Source organism: Lepisosteus oculatus, unplaced genomic scaffold (assembly GCF_040954835.1).
Source record: "Lepisosteus oculatus isolate fLepOcu1 unplaced genomic scaffold, fLepOcu1.hap2 HAP2_SCAFFOLD_63, whole genome shotgun sequence".
NCBI classification, from domain to species: domain Eukaryota; kingdom Metazoa; phylum Chordata; class Actinopteri; order Semionotiformes; family Lepisosteidae; genus Lepisosteus; species Lepisosteus oculatus.
In genome coordinates, this window is record NW_027168182.1 from 450,001 (window position 1) to 468,221 (window position 18,221).

Sequence of the window (18,221 nt, forward strand, 5' to 3'; positions counted from 1 at the left end):
ATACAGGTCTTTAGCTTCAGCACAGTGATATATATATATATGCTCAGTGATTTATTGGTACATGCCCAGGTCAATAATCAGAATGAGGATTTATTTCCAGACGGGCTACAGGTAGTGTTGTGAAATACTTCAACACACTGGATCGCAGATTTAGACCCCCTGCACTCTTACTCCTTAAAAACCAAAGAAATGAAGATATGTAGCAATCACATTGTAACAGGGGTGACAGTGACTTAATGCTTATACTAGTGGACTTCAGGTACCTTTAGGGTACGGTGTTCCCTGAAGGGCTCTCAAACCCCACATTTCAGATGCCTAGCTGTATCGCTGATCTATTGCACCTCAGAATCACTTTTAAACCTTACCTCTGGTATCTTTAATCCCTATTGCTCAACGCATGGTGAAAGTATTGCATAAATGTGTCTGAAAATGAGCAATGGGCACCTGAGAGACTCATTTGCCTGTTTCACAAATGATCATATTTGACTAGAGATTCTGTTTGGGATTCAGTTGTGCATTCTGACAGCAATCCCTTTCAAAAAACGATACATTCTGGATGAGGTCAAAGGTGCAGGAACACTGTATTTAGGATGTGTTTTAAAATCCATTGACTGATCCCCGAATCCTGAAGTTTCTTCGCATGATATCGGGCTTGCAACCACTTTCTGAAAAATGATGAAAAATACCAAAAATGAAAAAAAAATATCAATTCTAGAGCCTAAGAGGAAAACAAGACAAATTTATATCTCCAAATAATTTTATGTGCTTCAGAAGAGCCCAGGAAAGTTTTTTGCATACATGAAACCACGCCCGTTTGCACGTAAGCAGACATGGTTGCACACACGACTTCATGAAAGCACGCGTGCATGCGAAGTCATCCTGTTGAGCATTTGAAAAGCCGCACCACGCCGCACTTGAAATAGCTCTTACATTAGTGGTAGACGCAGGAATCGCCTTTTTATTTACGCTCTTACCAACGCGATGGAAAGCAAAACAAAGCAAAGCAGAGCAAAACAACGAACAAACAAAAACCCTCACGTCCCGCACTTGCAAATAACACCGTTACGTGCCCAAGCGGTATTGTATGTCATCCTAGCACTGCACCCCGGGGCGTACGGTATATGGGAACGAGCACACGCCACGAATCGTCTCGAATCACTCCCTACAGCTGTAAGGCACCTTGAAGCGTGCACCCCCAACATTCTTCTTTGCGCATCTGTGAAAGGTAAACTCTTGAGCAAACTCTGAACCAGCTCTAAGGAAACTAATCAGATTAGACATTACTTTGACTCATCTTTTTACGCTCAGTGCTGGATTGCTCAAACTCCAGCTAGGGTTAGGGTTAGCATTCCCACGCTACTTAGACACTTTGTTTACGCTCAGTGCTGGATTTTGGGAACTTCAGGACGAGTGGGAATTTTCTCCTATCTGTCAATTCTGTTTTGTTTTGGAGACTCTTAGCTGCCTATGTTGTACAGTGCAGCGTGAAGGAAACATTTTCCAAAACTGTGTCAGCTCAAAAGTTGTAAGAAAACCTCTCCAGCTGCTTTAACTCTCTTCATTTTTGTCATTTAACGTGACACTCGATGTATAACTGGAGCCTCACATATGCAAATGGTGAGGCTCCAGTTCGACACCACTTTACAGTATATGACAAAAGCATGGCAGACTGTGCCGGACCGGCAGATAACTTCTGCTTATTTTTACCATATTAAACATTGGAAATCCTCCCACTTGCATTTGTGACACTTGATTTTGGCTCCACCTAAGACACTCTTAAATCATCAAACACTTTTCTCTTCTCCCGCAACACTCTTGTCTGTCGGCACTATGTGGCAGCGTTGCATGACAACCCATCTCACCACGGAAAGGAACCTAACAGCTTTGGTAAGAGAGGAGAAAAGGACCTGGCCCGTACAGGGCTCGAACCCACGACCTTGGCGTTATTAGCACCACACACTAACCAACTGAGCTAACCGGCCTCACGACAGTGGTCCTCTCTGTGCTGACACTGCTCATGATGTTTCCCGAGCCGAAACTGCGTTTTTCCAAGCAATTTGACAAAGCCCGCCCACTGAAAACTGCAGCAGATCGTGTAAAGACGTTCAACTTTGTAATTACTGCACGCACAGGAAGCAGAATAAATTCCTCTTTTCAAACTGTCAAAGGTTTGCTTTGCGAACGCTGCAGGACATCGCACAATCTCTTTTGAACAGGGACGAACGATTTCTTATGGGGCGCAGTAAGTACAGACGTTTAAAAAGCTCCACTCATGCCGACGATGCAGCATGAAGAAGCGCAACCTAACATTTGACAGACAAAGGCCGGGCGCCGCTACGAGCAATATGAAATCAAACTGACAGCACACAGCGTTTCGCGCTGACTCAAAAGTGATCTCGACAGACGCTGTTCTCTGCATAACGCTGAAAGAGCTAAAGAGCGTTTCTGTTGAGACGTAACAAGCTCGTTTCTTTCTACCATGATGTCACCATGACCAAATCTGTCTTTAAGCACCTTGCTCAGTCTCTGACGACACTGTCAAAAATTGCTTTCGCCGATTGTATTGCAAACCGGCGGAAGCGGGGTATTGGGAAAAGTTTTCAACTAGCAATAATCGCGCCTCGGCTAAACCTCACAGGCTACGATACTGCCACTGCGCAAAGCTGATAGTTGCCAGGCAACCGCGGGGATCCTATGGAAATCGTTATCGATAGTCTCATGGCATGTCGTTTCTGTAACGCTTCATATTTGTCCTCTTCTTCATCTAGCTTGAGGTTTTGAAGAATTTCATGGCAGACAAGGTCTCCGTCGGGAACAAAGGGCGTTGTGAGAAAACCGTTGCTTATTTTCAGCAGCAGAAATACAACCCTTTAAATACAAGATGACAGAACAATGAGGAAGGGCATGCCGGGAGGAACTCATGCACTACAGAGGAAAGGGGGCGGGCACGTACAGTTCAAATTCAAGCCACAAGTACTCTTCTCGGATGTTGCACAAACAAATCCTAACGTCTTGAAACCATTGCAGCATGTTTGTGTCCCACTTCCCGTGGCTGCAGGACGACTGACACGAACGGACAAACACAATCTGTGGCGTTTAGCGTGACATAGTCTTGCAGGCATCGTGCTGTCTCACTGCAATACTATACCGCTGGAGGAAACAGTCCATCTGGCCATGAAACTCATTTAAACGTCTAGCTACAGCAACTAACTATATCATGATTTATTCAGGATGTGTGGAATCAGCACGTCCCGGAGACAGCTTCCGAAATCGTGAGCATTCTCTGGTGGTAGGGGCGTTCAAGATGGCGCTCAGGTGGGAGGTAAAGTTTAGTGGTTGAGGAGTTTTTTTGAGTTTTTCATGACCTGAATGTTAATTTTTGCTTTTTTTGACTACAGAAAAATAAGGACTTAACACTAGTTGTTTAAACTTCAGTTATAATTCAAAGAAAAAAAAAACGATTTTTTTTAGGTTTAAGAATTTCGATATGAGTAACACTGGGAAAAGAAAAGAGTGCTGGGTCCTCGAAGGAGAAATCTAAGATACCTCAATCGTATATGTATAGCACTACAAGAAAATCGATGGAACTACAGGGAAAAGTGAAGCAGCTGGAGGGGACGTGGAAAGAGTGCTGGAGATGCGCTCGTACGGTAGAGCCGGAGTCCCTGCCCAGCACACCTGTGAAAACCCCGGCGGCCAAGAGAGGAAGGGGCGACCTGACGCTGGAGGAGCTCCAAACCAACATCTTTAACATGATGGGTGAGCTGAAGGAAATGATTCGATTTAATACAGTCGCAATCGAAAGTCTTAAAAAGTCCATGGACTGTGTGTTTAAAGAGGTTGAAGACTTAAAGAGTGAAGTAAAAGTTCTTAAACAAGTAAATACCGAACAAGAAAAGCATATTAAAGAACTTGAATTGAAAGTGAACGATGTAGATAGATACTGTCGACGATGGAATTTAAAATTATTTGGAGTTAAAGAGGAACGTGATAAGGACCTTGTTGCAACAGTGAAGGGTATCTGTAAAAGGACCCTGCCGGACCAGGAGGACGTAATATCGGCCATTGACTTTGTTCACAGGCTCGGGAGAGCGAACATGTCTGGGCAAGTGCGCCCCAGATCGATTATAATACAGTTCACCAAGAGGACGGCGAGGGACATGCTGTGGCGAGCGGCGAGGGGGAATGAGTATTTGAATGGGAACAAACTGAGGTTTGCAGAGGAACTGTCTGCCGCGGACAGGAGCACCAGGAACCAGCTGTGGCCCCAGGTTGAAGCTGCCAGAAGAGAGGGGAGGAGACCCTACTTTGTGGGAGCGAGGGCCTTTGTGGACGGGAAGGAGATTTGCTCCCAGTGACTGCTCAGTTAATGATTATGTTTGGTTTTATTTGTTATACCAGTATATACTAGTGTTTCTTTAGTGTTAGTTTGGAATGGTGTAGTTAAGTGTTAAGGACTGTTATAGTTCTGGTTCTTTGAAAAACTCAATAGTTTAGATAGTCTTAGAGTTAGTTATTTGCTTTTGTGTATGTCTTTTTCATGAATGCCAGAGGTACTCGAAATGTTGTTAAAAGAAAAACGTTTTTTTTGTTTTGTAAAAAACTGTGCTGAGTTTTATTTTTTTACAGGAAACGCATGCATGTTGAAACTAAAGTTTATAATTGAGAAATATTAAAGCAAGGAAAATATGATACGTGTAAAATATACAATTTGATCACATAATTACTTAATTACCTCTGGTAGTTAAATGTTTTTTTTCTGCTGCGTTTTTTTTCTCTTGTACATGACTCTGATCCTCTTGTTGTATTTGTATTTGTAAATTCTACATGTTTAATAAAAATAAAAAAAAGCATTATAATCAAGTAGCCACAGAAATTGCATCACGCTTTCATGTATGCTATTGCAGACACCAACGTTGCCTAGATAGAAAACCGAAATAGCCGTGGGTTTGCTTGCTGGTCTGAAGGATCTCTCTTCGAATCTCTATCATTTGTCAATGGAAGTAAAACGCGCTGCAATCTGATACGTTCAGAATCAAACCCGCAGCTGTTGTTCGACTTTATTTCTTGACTAATTACAACTGAGTGTCGCATGAGCAGTTACGTAAACTTGTCTGGTATATTTGAACACAAATGCCGTTCTTCAATTAAAACTAACAGTACATTGTCAGGGACATTCAGTTCTATACAAACAAGAGACAGACAAGAGAATATTCCTACCTTCATGTGGACTACGTGTTGACTTACTGATCGGAATAATTGAAAAGTTCGGGTTCATAGCCGATGCAGTGCGTTCTAATTAGAACAACAGCAACGCTGAGCTCTCAGCACCGTACTGAGCCCAGGTGTTTTTCTAAAGCTGTCAGGTGCAGTTCATTTACATGAAGGAAATCTCTTACTGGGTACGATTGCAATGCAGTAAGTAGCACAGGCTACTAAGGGAGTAGCCTGATGCGTTTAAAAACGACCCGAGCCAGCCAGGAGTCGAATTTACAATCTCCTAATCCGTAGTCAGACGCGTTATCCATTGCGCCACTGGCCCTGGTGTGACACTGCAGGACTGTAACCCAGTGAGCTCAGCACTGCAACTAGTAAAATATTACCCGCGGTCCATTCTTTTCCAAAAGTGAGAAACACCTGTTTTCTACATGTTGTCTGTTTTAAAACCATATCTCTTTAAACCAAACCAAGAGTTTGTCTTTTGCACTGATATTCTGATTCATTTCGATTTCAAAGAAAAAAAAACATTATCTTCCAAAGCATCATAAAATTGTCCCTTCTTCCAGACTCTACTTCTCTCTCGTAGTAGTACAGAGTTCAAGAAGTCATCAATTTTAACCTAGCAACACATTAAAGGCTGCATCTATACAAGTATGATTCTAGAAATGCTCACCAGATTACGTTTTAAGAAGGAACTGCGCCTCAGGTTTCGCCGAGATCTTAACTCGGATGGCAGGATTCAGAGTCCGGAGTGTGGACTGATGGCGCACGGAGGGTCCATATACTGTGGATCCCTCAGTGATCTTCCGCGTATTCAAACCGCCAGCGTGTAACTCCCCTGTCCCCGTGACCTCATTGCTCTGCTCTCACCTCTGTGCAGCCGAGCCCGACTCATGATAAAGTGGAAAAAAATATGCCCCCAACGTGAGATTTAATTTAGATTTCACAGATGCGCAAGGAAGAATGTTGGGGGTGCACACTTCAAGGTGCCTTACAGCTGTAGGGAGTGCTTCGAGACGATTCGTGGCGTGCGCTCGTTCCCATATACCGTACGCCCCGGGCTGCAGTGCTAGGATGACATACAATACCGCTTGGGCACGTAACGGCCTTATATGCAAGTGTGGGACGTGAGGGTTTTCGTTTGTTCGTTTTGTTTTGCTCTGCTTTGCTTTGTTTTGCTTTCCATCGCGTTGGTAAGAGCGTAAATAAAAAGGCGATTCCTGCGTCTACCACTAATGTAAGAGCTATTTCAAGTGCGACGTGGTGCGGCTTTTCAAATGCTTGTGGGCATTTCTCTGTTGTTGATTCTTTTTTTGTGTGTAACAAAGTGGCATTTTCATGTCCGGACGGGGAGACTTTATCATTCCGACATGAAGCCACCCTTAAGTCCTCTGAGGCGTGTCTGTCTGCAAGGCTTGTATTTTGGAAATGTTTTTTTTAAACGGAGAATGACTTTGAAATAGGCTTCCGCCGGCGCCTCGCGATCCAGGTAAGATTGTAGCAAGAACGCAGCGGCGGTGGGGCTTGCTGTAGTCGTGGCCGAGTGATTAAAGCGATGGATTGGAAATCCATTGGGGTCTCCCCGCGCAAGTTCGAATCCTGCCGACTAGGTTGTCCGCCTCCAGTCCTTGTGTTCCGGCGCAAGGAAAGAAGCGTGCCTCTTTGCTGTTCCTGGTGGTTTTAAAACGCCAAATCGCTTGTACCCGCTGCCTTGGAAATAAATTCTTCAGCATCCGCGAATGCCTTTTTGCAGCTAAATGACGGTGTAAGTGTGTTTAGCCAGCGGGACTGGCTAGAGACGTAACTAAAGAGACTTGACGAAAATCAACTTAAGGAGATTGGAAAATATAAGAGCGTCTGAAAGTATAAGTACAGTACAGGTGGACGTAAAAGTAGTTAGATAAACAGTGTTTGTATTTTTATACAATTAGTTGCAATAGAGGAAACAATTTGGGTTTATTCGAATGTCTCAGACATGCTGAAACGCTGTAGGTTTAGAATCGAGACTGGGGAGAATAACGTCTTGTGAGAAGATCTGTTTACCTAACGTTTAGATCCTGTAAATCCCTTGTACCCTCCCTAAGTCTGTCCCAGTCCAGTGGATAAAAATGTACTGTTAATGGAGTGTTGGTTTCTCTGTTATGGGATACTGGAGCACTACTGTCATGCTTGTTTCACTCCTCTGTTCAACAGTGTGCTATAGAGTAATGTATATGGGGAGACGGCAGGAGGCCACAGGAGTATTGGGGCAGCAAGTTTTACTTGCCGAGTACCAGATTTTAATGGGTGGTTTTATCCCAGATCTATTGGGTTGGAATATTATGCATTACAAAGAATGACTATCCAGAACAGGGTATCACGTGGCTTCAACTGACTGTGATCACTCAGTATGTTGATAGTATTCTGAGTGCTTCCCCTGACGAGGAAACCCACAAGTCTGAGTTGCTTCAGCTTTAGAGTGTCTAATAGAAGCAGTTATGATAAGGCCCTTTTGTGTCTAGCATTGTGAAATTTTAACAGGGCTTGGGTGCAATGTTTTTACAGGGTGAGCACAACTCTTAACAGATCTGCTTAAGGGGGGAGTGCAGTACAAGGACAAGATTGCCTTGGTTCCCGCAACAAAAGCCGCCTATAATAATTTGAAACAAGCTCTCTTACAGGTGCTGAGACTGGGGTTTCCTCAGATGGATCAACCATTCCTTTGTATGTAAGTGTGGACAAAGGGTTACTGTATATGTATATAATGTATGTATTTGTTGCATGTAGGCCACAATTCTGGATGGCTATGGAGAAATAGGATTCTCTCACAACGGCAGGGACTCCAGTTAAGAATACTAGGCTTGTCTCTGAACTGATTTGTAGTTTTACAGCTGCCGACAGAAGCAGCTTGAGTAAGGTGTAAATAACACAATAAATAAAGAATTCCAGTAACTCAAGGTAACAACCATGCAGATGCAGATGCCAGACGAGCGGCACTGGGAGAGCGGGAGTCTGAGACCCCTGTGAAACCTCTATTGGGGAAAGGGGAGAATTCAGGTTGAGGCCTTTAATAGATGTTTAATAGTGGTTAGAACAAATGTGTAAAGAATGTGGGGTTGTATGATGATGTGATGTGGGCTGGCACATACCCAAGTGTATGACAAAGATGATCCCAGGGTATGGACTGCCCTGCCCCTTGGATACTGATCTAGGGGCAGACTACACTGGGAAGGTGTGCCAGGCTGTAATTGCCTCACTAGGGGTAAGTTGGAAGTCACATTGCCCCAATCACCCACAGTCTGAAAGACCAACTAAGGAAATATCAACTGAAGGGACACCGTGGGTAGATAACTCTCTATTAAAGTGTTGTAGGTTTGTTAACTGAAGCGGTGCACAGGGCTTGTGAACAGGTGCCGGACGCTTGGGGACCTCCAGCAGAGGGGAGACACGACCGGATACCTGGCGAGTGGGTGTAGGTGAAGAAGAGATACCCTGCCAGATGTTGCAATCCTGCTGGGAGGGACCATATCAACTGCCACCAATTACTGATTGTGCCATCTGAGTGACAGGATGAGATCGCTGGATCCGCGCATCGCACTTTCACTGACCCACGGCACCAGAGACTGAGTGAACAGAAAGAAGGATGTTGTTACCGTTTCTGTGTCTGATGCTTCCTAAGACCAACAGTGTGCTTGTTAGGCCTGAGGAGCATTACTGGGGATATGGTATCAATACATTCCGGGTGTTGGGATATCTATCAGGGTAATACATTTCTAATTGGACTATAAATAATGTCATATTGTCTGCTTTAAAACTGATGTTTTCAACTCTATTGTAGAGATTCTAGAATCAACTAATAGAGAATTGAAATAAAAAAGGGCATAAGAAGACATTACCAAGAACGACCACAAGATGGAGATATTGTCTAGACATTACCAACAACGACCACAAGATGGAGATATTGTCCAAAGAGGCAAGAAGGGCAAAGCCGCGAAAAGGTAAAAGCATTTTTTGAAAGAGATTGCTGTCAGAATGCACATCCGTATCCCAAACAGAATCTCTAGTAGAATATGATCATTTGTGAAACAGGCAAATGAGTGTCTGCTACAATATGATTGCTACATATCTGCATTTGTTGGTTTTTAAGGAGTAAGAGTGCAGGGGGTTTAAACCTGCGATCCAGTGTGTTGAAGTATTTCACAACACTACCCCTAGCACATCTGGAAATAAATCCTCATAAGTGCAAACACATCCTAAATACAGTGTTCCTGCACCTTTGACCTCATCCAGAATGTATCGTTTTTTGAAAGGGATTGCTGTCAGAATGCACAACTGAATCCCAAACAGAATCTCTAGTCAAATATGATCATTTGTGAAACAGGCAAATGAGTCTCTCAGGTGCCCATTGCTCATTTTCAGACACATTTATGCAATACTTTCACCATGCGTTGAGCAATAGGGATTAAAGATACCAGAGGTAAGGTTTAAAAGTGATTCTGAGGTGCAACACATCAGCGATACAGCTAGGCATCTGAAATGCGGGGTTTGAGAGCCCTTCAGGGAACACCTTACCCTAAAGGTACCAGAAGTCCACTAGTATAAGCATTAAGTCACTGTCACCCCTGTTACAATGTGATTGCTACATATCTTCATTTCTTTGGTTTTTAAGTAGTAAGAGTGCAGGGGGTCTAAATCTGCGATCCAGTGTGTTGAAGTATTTCACAACACTACCTGTAGCCCGTCTGGAAATAAATCCTCATTCTGATTATTGACCTGGGCATGTACCAATAAATCACTGAGCATATATATATCACTGTGTTGAAGCTAGAGACCTGTATGTAATAATATGATGCTAAAATGTTATTTTCACATATATTAATGTAATAAATGATTGCTTATGCTTTATAAACAAATCTAATTAAAATAAAAGCTAAAGTTTTGTATTTATCTTGTACCATAGAACATGATTTTCTTTGTATTTCAAGCCCACAAAGTGTCCAAATGACGCACTACATGACATAAAGAAGATTATCACATGCATATCGGTATTATCTTTCTTATGAAAATGCATTCCTTTCATTATCTTTTACTTTTTAAAATGAACTCAAGTTGTGTATAATGTAATAATTTAAGTAGAATAGATTCTAATAATAAAATGATCCAGTGTGTTGCTCTACTACACTACTTCACTGCTCTATGCCGTCTGGAAATAAATCCTCAGACTGCTTACTGCCCTGGGCATGTACCAATGAATTACAGGAGCACATCTATTTATCACTGCGTTGAAGCAGGAGACACATAGTCTCTGCAAACACATCCTAAATACAGTGTTCCAGCACCTTTGACCTCATCCAGAACGTATCATTTCTTGAAAGGGATTGCTGTCTGAATGCACATCTGAATCCCAAACAGAATCTCTAGTAAAATACGATCATTTGTGAAACAGGCAAATTACTGTCTCAGGGGCCCATTCCTCATTCTCAAGACACATGTATGCAGTACGTACACCATGCATTGAGCAATAGGGATTAAAGACACCACAGGTAAGGTTAGATGTCATGTTCTATGATCATTTCTTTCAGCATTAGGGACTAAATATACCAAATGTATGATGCTAAAATCCTGAAAAAAGGATGTGCTCCATCTCGGCAGTAGATTGGATTCCAAAACTGATTTGGGTCAATATACATTACCTTTGAAGATAAGGTACAGTCTACTGTAGGGAACCATCAACTTAGAAAGCATTGGCCTTCCCTGGGGGTCAGGTAGGTGCAAAAGATAAACCTTTATCCTATCTTTATCTTAAGATAAGTGGCCAAGCAGTATTTTTCCAAGTTTCACCAAGCTCATCATGTTGCCATAGTAGAAAAAGTTCTATAAAATGTTAAATAACTTTAAAAAAAGCATCTTGGTCTTTCAGTACTGTACAAGGTGAATTAAACTGTCCCTGGTAATAAAAAGTAATTAGAAGCATCCCAGAAACTTTATCTCTAGAAACATTAGCTGTTTTATATCATGTAATTTAGTGTGATGTTGTCAGAATTCAAGGACATTATCACACACAGAAATTGGTTCAGTTAAATCTAAAAAACGCAGCTAAACATGGGTTTAAACGTAAAATAGAAGTCTTACCTCTTGTCAAAAGATTTAATTCAAGAAGCGATGTAATAAATGATTGCTTATGCTTTATAAACAAATCTAATTAAAATAAAAGCTTAAGTTTTGTATTTATCTTGTACCATAGAACATGATTTTCTTTGTATTTGAAGCCCACAAAGTGTCCAAATGACGCACTACATGATATAAGGAAGATTATCACATGCATATCGGTATTATCTTTCTTTTAAAAATGCATTCCTTTCATTACCTTTTACTTTTTAAAATGAACTCAAATTGTGTATAATGTAATAATTTAAGTAGAATAGATTCAGGTAGGAAATATAGAGTCATGATGTTTATGGCTGACATCATTTCACATGGGTGAATTTTAAGCTAAGAAATAAAAACATTTACAATGAAGATACCATTGCTTAATTTTTAATGCCTTTAAAAAATAAATACCTCCTGAGAATAATTTGCCACTCCCAGATCCTTGGTAAGGTACTGTTTGAATCCAATCAGGAGAGGAGCATCCAGGGAGTGCTTTCTATAGAGTCCAGCTTGGGCCACTCTCTTCCGGCCTGCTGATACTTTTTAACTACTCAGGGCCTGTAAGGATATAAAACACCGGTTTAAACATTTTATACCTATAAGACAAATTAGAATTTTAGTAAAAAATAGATACATCTGAAAAATAAAAAGTCTTACTGCTGATAGAGTTCTTCAGAGCTCACATCTTCCCCTTCCTTATCCGCTTCTGTTTCAGTTTCTAGAGCAGCCTCTGGCATCTCTTCCTCCTGGACAGCGGCCTCTTGCTCAGGGCCGCTGGAATGCAGGTATATTCTTTTCAACATGCTTTTACATAATATGTTGTAACAATGATTTCAAAAAGAAACTACAGAAGCCTTACAGATTAAAAATATCTCACCTTGCCAATGTGTCTTCAGGCTTCCCATGTACAAAAAGGCCCAAGGACTCTAGCAGTCTTACAACCACTATCCTGTTTGCCTCACCAGACACGATCTCTATTCTGTGGTAATCCACGATGACCCCGTTCTTCAGGTGATTCATCATGTCCTCCCTCGCCTGTTGAGAGGCCATCCTGATGTTTTCTGCCGTGGCGTGCTTCATACACGCCCTCTTTAAGTGAGCAGGAAGCTGATCAAGAGTATTCAGGCACATCTTGCACACCAGGGGAATCCTCGCGGGTTTCCTTTGAAAATAAATAATACCATCTGTGTATAGAAACAAGCTAAGACTGATTTCTTAAATTATCCTTAATTTTCTCTCTCATAGTTTGAGCATAATGATTTTATTGCATTTATATAAGAATTGCTCATTGCTCCAAAATAAATAATGGTTTCATAAAAAAGTGAGCACTTACTTGGTCTCAGTCACAGACTTTCCAATAGAAGCCATTGTGGAGTTCAGCAACTGCAGGTCCTAGAAGTGGGGAAGGAATTTTAAAAGAGAAATTGAATTACAATACAGAAGGAATGGCTGAGGGATCACTGAAATATATATATACAAATTCCAAAGACTGAGTCCATATAGAAACAACTACCTTTCATTTTCAGTATAAGAAAAAAAAAACATTATCTTCCAAAGCATCCTAAAATTGTACCTTCTTCCCCGTGACCTCATTGCTCTGCTCTCTCCTCTGTGCAGCTGAGCCCGACTCACGGTAAAATGGAAAAAAATATGCCCTCGACGTGAAATTTACTCTGGAGCGAGCCAGTGTTGCGCATAGCTGCCTTCAAAGCAGTTGACCCAGGTTCGATTCCCGGCCAATGCAGTTGCGAATGTTTTCAAATGCTGTCATGAGCCTTGGATTGTGACTAGCAAAGCGAAGCCTTTTGAAAGAGCTAAAGCACTGCAAAACGGACTTGAAGGAGAATCTTACAGGGGATTCTGAGCAGTGTCTGCATACATGCAGTCAGATAAAGGTGCTGAAAGCTTGAGCTACTCTCAATGTCATGCTGCCCTTCCCCGGAGTAAATCTGTTACATTGAAAGAATGCTTCTGGCAGGTTCAAAAAGGGACCCTTGTTAATTGGAGAAATCAATGATTTCGAATGAATTCTGTACGCGTTAAAAGACAGCTATACACAGAAAACATGCAGGACACTGCTCATGATGTTTCCCGAGCCGAAACACAGTGCGTTTTTCCAAGCCATTTGACAAAGCCCACCCACTGAAAACTGCAGCAGATCGTGTAAAGACGTTCAACTTTGTAACTACTGCACGCACAGGAAGCAGAATAAATTCCTCTTTTCAAACTGTCAAAGGTTTGCTTTGCGAACGCTGCAGGACATCGCACAATCTCTTTTGAACAGGGACAAACGATTTCTTATGGGGCGCAGTAAGTACAGACGTTTAAAATGCTCCACTCATGCCGACGATGCAGCATGAAGAAGCGCAACCTAACGTTTGACAGACAAAAGCCAGGCGCCGCTACGAGCAATATGAAATCATACTGACAGCACACGAAGTTTCGCGCTGACACAAAAGTAATCTCGACAGACGCTGTTCTCTGCATAAAGCTGAAAGAGCTAAAGAGCGTTTCTGTTGACACGTAACAAGCTCGTTTCTTTCTACCATGATATCACCATGACCAAATCTGTCTTTAAACACCTTGCTCAGTCTCTGACGAGACTGTCAAAAATTGCTTTCGCCGATTGTATTGCAAACCGGCGGAAGCGGGGTATTGGGAAAAGTTTTCAACTAGCAATAATCGCGCCTCGGCTAAACCTCACAGGCTACGATACTGCCACTGCGCAAAGCTGACGGTTGCCAGGCAACCGCGGGGATTCTATGGAAATCGTTATCGATCGTCTCATGGCATGTCGTTGCTATAACGCTTCATATTTGTCGTCTTCTTCTTCTTCTAGCTTGAGGTTTTGAAGAATTTCATGACAGACAAGGGCTCCGTTGGGAACAAAGGGCGTTGTGAGAAAACCGTTGCTTATTTTCAGCAGCAGAAATACAACCCTTTAAATAAAAGATGACAGAACAATGACGAAGGTCATGCCGGGAGGAACTCATGCACTATAGAGGAAAGGGGGCGGGCACGTACAGTTCACATTCAAGCCACAAGTACTCTTCTTGGATGTTGCACAAACAAATCCTAACGTCTTGAAAGCATTGCAGCATGTTTGTGTCCCACTTCCCGTGGCTGCGGGACGACTGACAAGAACGGACAAACAATCTGTGGCGTTTAGCGTGACATAGTCTTGCAGGCATCGTGCTGTCTCACTGCAATACTATACCGCTGGAGGAAACAGTCCATCTGGCCATGAAACTCATTTGAACGTCTAGCTACAGCAACTAACAATATCATGATTTATTCAGGATGTGTGGAATCAGCACGTCCTGGAGACAGCTTCCGAAATCGTGAGCATTCTCTGGTGGTAGGGGCGTTCAAGATGGCGCTCAGGTGGGAGGTAAAGTTTAGTTGTTGGGGAGTTTTTTTGAGTTTTTCATGACCTGAATGTTAATTTTTGCTTTTTTTGACTACAGAAAAATAAGGACTTAACATTAGTTGTTTAAACTTCAGTTATAATTGAAAGAAAAAAAAAACGATTTTTTTAGGGTTAACCCTTTTATGTTTATGTATAGCACTACAAAAAAATCGATGGCAACTAAAGGGAAAAGTGAAGCAGCTGCAGGGTCAGCAAGAGGGCGGAGGCGCCGCGCGCCGACGTGTTGGACCGGTGCGCTTTACGTGCTGAAATAAACACGCGACAGCCCCGAAATGTTTCCAGAGTGCTGTGCACTGAAGACTTGCCTGGTGCTCCTCCGTGCAGATTGTTTGTCCTCCTCCAGTGCGGGACAAGCCAACACAAGGGAGCGCATTCGCCAACATCCAGGCACGCAATGCGATTTGGAAAGCAGCTCCTTTCCAAAGAGTTGCACACGAACGATCCTTCAGTCCCGCTCGGGGGGCATGGAACCCCCGCCACACACAGCTTCAAGTAGCGAGTCATGCGCCAGGGCTTTCGCTTACGGCCACACTACCCTGGACACGCCCGATCTTGTCTGATCTCGGAAGCTAAGCAGGGTTGGGCCTGGTTAGTACTTGGATGGGAGACTGCCTGGGAATACCAGGTGCTGTAAGCTTTTGCTCTCCCGGCCAGCAGGGGTCGCCGTTGGTGCCGTAGGCTTTGGGAGGAAAACCTGCAGGATGGAAAGGTGATCTATAGCCTCATCTCTAGAGATGTTTTGTTGCTGTGGCATGTGTGTGACCCATATTCAAAAAAAAAAACCCGTCTGTAAAACGAATATCGAAGCTGCCTCTAAATCTGCAAATGAAGATGAGTCGATAAACCACTAGTTTTTCGTATAACTAGACATATATTCATTTGTTACCGATTTCATTCATTGAGCCCTGGGGTTTCCTAATGGCCAAGGAGGGTCGGGACCTCGGTTTGACGCCTCCCCCGAAGGACGGCGCCTGTTTGTGCAGCAGAGTGTCGCCATCAGGAGGCTGGGGCGTAAGAGAGCCACACAGCCCGCAGGGTGAGCGCTCCCTACTGGTCCCAGTCACACCTCTTGCAGGAGCAGCAGCAACCGGAGCTTTTCCGGGGTGGAATCTCCCATCCGGGTGCCGGCCAGGCTCACACCTGCTGGGCTGCCCCGGGGGTGAGCCCAGTCGAGAGTCGCAGGGCCAGATCTAGTCACCGGGGAGAAACGATACAAGTGAAGGATTGCTCGGCTCTCGGCACTTGAAAAGACCGACAAATGTCTCGTTCCCGCCGGAGCTGAATGTACCCGCATGTGTGGTGTCGTCTTCTTCCCCCGCCCCGCTGTGTTTGCTGTATTGTCTCTGAAGCCGGCCCCCCCGAGACGAGACGGGCTGTTCCTGTGCCCCAATTAACACTTTACAGGTGCCATTCCCCGGCATTGTGGCCATTGTCGGTGCTCACACGCGATAAGATAAGGCGGAGGAGAGCGGGGCATGCCCAGCGGCAGACATTCAAGGAGGGGGCAGTGCGAGGTGAGGTGAGGTGCGACACGCCGGAGCCCCGACGCAGCTAATGCGGAGCACTTGTTGGACTGGCATTGAAAGGACGTGTGCGCACGGAGCGAGCCTTCCCTGCGGCAGAGCGTGGGAACTTTCTCCCCCCCTCCCGCTGCAGGAGTTGTGTGCACTGCAGCGGTGCCGAGAGAAAAGCACAGAAGGCAGCAGGCTCTGGAGAGCAGGTAAGAGACGGAGCCTTGTGGGCAGGCAAGCAGGCCCGTTTTTTGGAAATTGCTGAAAAGGTTTGTTCGGTGTGTGGCAGGCGCACGTCGCAATGAGGCCGAATTGCATCCCGGGACATGCTGCGAATGCGCAACAGCGACTGCAGATGTGTAGGAAACGGCGCGCTCGTTTTCTCGTTTTGCCCACACTTTTGAGTGTTAGTGTGGCGTGTGAGTGTGTGAAAGAGTGGGCCCAGCAGGAGGCGGTGGCGTGCAGGGCGAGGAGGTGGCCTAGGCTGCGCGATTTGTGCTGTGGGTGCGGGCCGCTTGCAGGGGCCTGTTTAACTCATACTTAGCTGGCAGGGGAGATACCTTGATCAAGAAGGAGGTTCACCCAGGGCGAGGCTCGGCCATTGCACTCCGGCTGTGCTGACCCCTGCGAATTCCCCAAATGTGGGAATCTCGACTGCATAATTTCTGGTAGTGGGGGACTGCGTTCGCGCTCTCCCCTGATGTGCTTGGTCCAAAATCAGATACGGGAGGGTTAGGACACCACGAGCTGCGTGGCTGCGGAAGGATCCCGGTTCGACAGGAGTGGACGCCGCTGCTGGTTCTCGCTGGCTTTTAGTTAGGGGTCCGGAGAAGCATCTCAAGCTAGTTCCACTACTCCTTCCGGACGTTCATTCCCTTTTCAAAGTCAGTCGTTTTGCTGTAGTCTGCGTTCTTTAGGCTGATTATCGAGGTTAGCCTTTATTTGGTCATGGGGGGCCTCGGTACTGTATGCTGAGTCTAAAGACAGTTTCACCCGTTTTCTGATTGCTCGGTTCTGTACCAGTGCAGACATGTCAAACAGTGAATGGCTGTACCTCTATTGTATCCGTGCTCAATGAATGAAATCGGTAACAAATGAATATATGTCTAGTTATACGAAAAACGAGTGGTTTATCGACTCATCTTCATTTGCAGATTTAGAGGCAGCTTCGATATTCGTTTTACAGACGGGTTTTTTTTTTTGAATATGGGTCACACACATGCCACAGCAACAAAACATCTCTAGAGATGAGGCTATAGATCACCTTTCCATCCTGCAGGTTTTCCTCCCAAAGCCTACGGCACCAACGGAGACCCCTGCTGGCCGGGAGAGCAAAAGCTTACAGCACCTGGTATTCCCAGGCAGTCTCCCATCCAAGTACTAACCAGGCCTGACGCTGCTTAGCTTCCGAGATCAGACGAGATCGGGCGTGTTCAGGGTGGTGTGGCCGTAAGCGAAAGCCCTGCCGCCTGACTCGCTACTTGAAGCTGTGTGTGGCGGGGGTTCCGTGCCCCCCGATCGGGACGGAAGGATCGTTCGTGTGCAACTCTTTGGAAAGGAGCTGCTTTCCAAATCGCATTGCGTGCCTGGATGTTGGCGAATGCGCTCCCTTGTGTTGGCTCGTCCCGCACTGGAGGAGGACAAACAATCTGCACGGAGGAGCACCAGGCAAGTCTTCAGTGCACAGCACTCTGGAAACATTTCGGGGCTGTCGCGTGTTTATTTCAGCACGTAAAGCGCACCGGTCCAACACGTTGGCCGGGCGCGCGGCGCCTCCGCCCTCTTGCTGACCCTGCAGCTGCTTCACTTTTCCCTTTAGTTGCCATCGATTTTTTTGTAGTGCTATACATATACGATTGAGGTATCTTAGAGTTCTCCTTCGAAGACCCAGCACTCTCTTTTCCTTTCCCAGTGTTACTCATATCGGACTT

The 18,221-nt window shown here is 44.5% G+C and overlaps 6 non-coding genes across 6 annotated transcripts; 3 read left to right on the forward strand and 3 right to left on the reverse strand.

Annotated features, from left to right (window-relative positions):
• Positions 1-2,523: 2,523 nt before the first annotated feature.
• LOC138232385 (U4 spliceosomal RNA) lies at positions 2,524-2,665 on the reverse strand. The gene has a single exon (XR_011187116.1). It is a non-coding gene; the product is annotated as a U4 spliceosomal RNA (small nuclear RNA).
• A 4,084-nt stretch (positions 2,666-6,749) lies between these two features.
• On the forward strand, positions 6,750-6,831 carry trnas-gga (transfer RNA serine (anticodon GGA)). Its single transcript has one exon. It is a non-coding gene; the product is annotated as a tRNA-Ser (tRNA).
• Positions 6,832-13,940: 7,109 nt separating this feature from the next.
• Positions 13,941-14,082, reverse strand: LOC138232365 (U4 spliceosomal RNA). Its single transcript, XR_011187097.1, has one exon. It is a non-coding gene; the product is annotated as a U4 spliceosomal RNA (small nuclear RNA).
• Positions 14,083-15,297: 1,215 nt separating this feature from the next.
• Positions 15,298-15,416, forward strand: LOC138232377 (5S ribosomal RNA). The gene has a single exon (XR_011187109.1). It is a non-coding gene; the product is annotated as a 5S ribosomal RNA (ribosomal RNA).
• Positions 15,417-16,826: 1,410 nt separating this feature from the next.
• Positions 16,827-16,990, forward strand: LOC138232490 (U1 spliceosomal RNA). Its single transcript, XR_011187214.1, has one exon. It is a non-coding gene; the product is annotated as a U1 spliceosomal RNA (small nuclear RNA).
• Positions 16,991-17,626: 636 nt separating this feature from the next.
• Positions 17,627-17,745, reverse strand: LOC138232455 (5S ribosomal RNA). The gene has a single exon (XR_011187184.1). It is a non-coding gene; the product is annotated as a 5S ribosomal RNA (ribosomal RNA).
• Between the last annotated feature and the right edge of the window lie 476 nt (positions 17,746-18,221).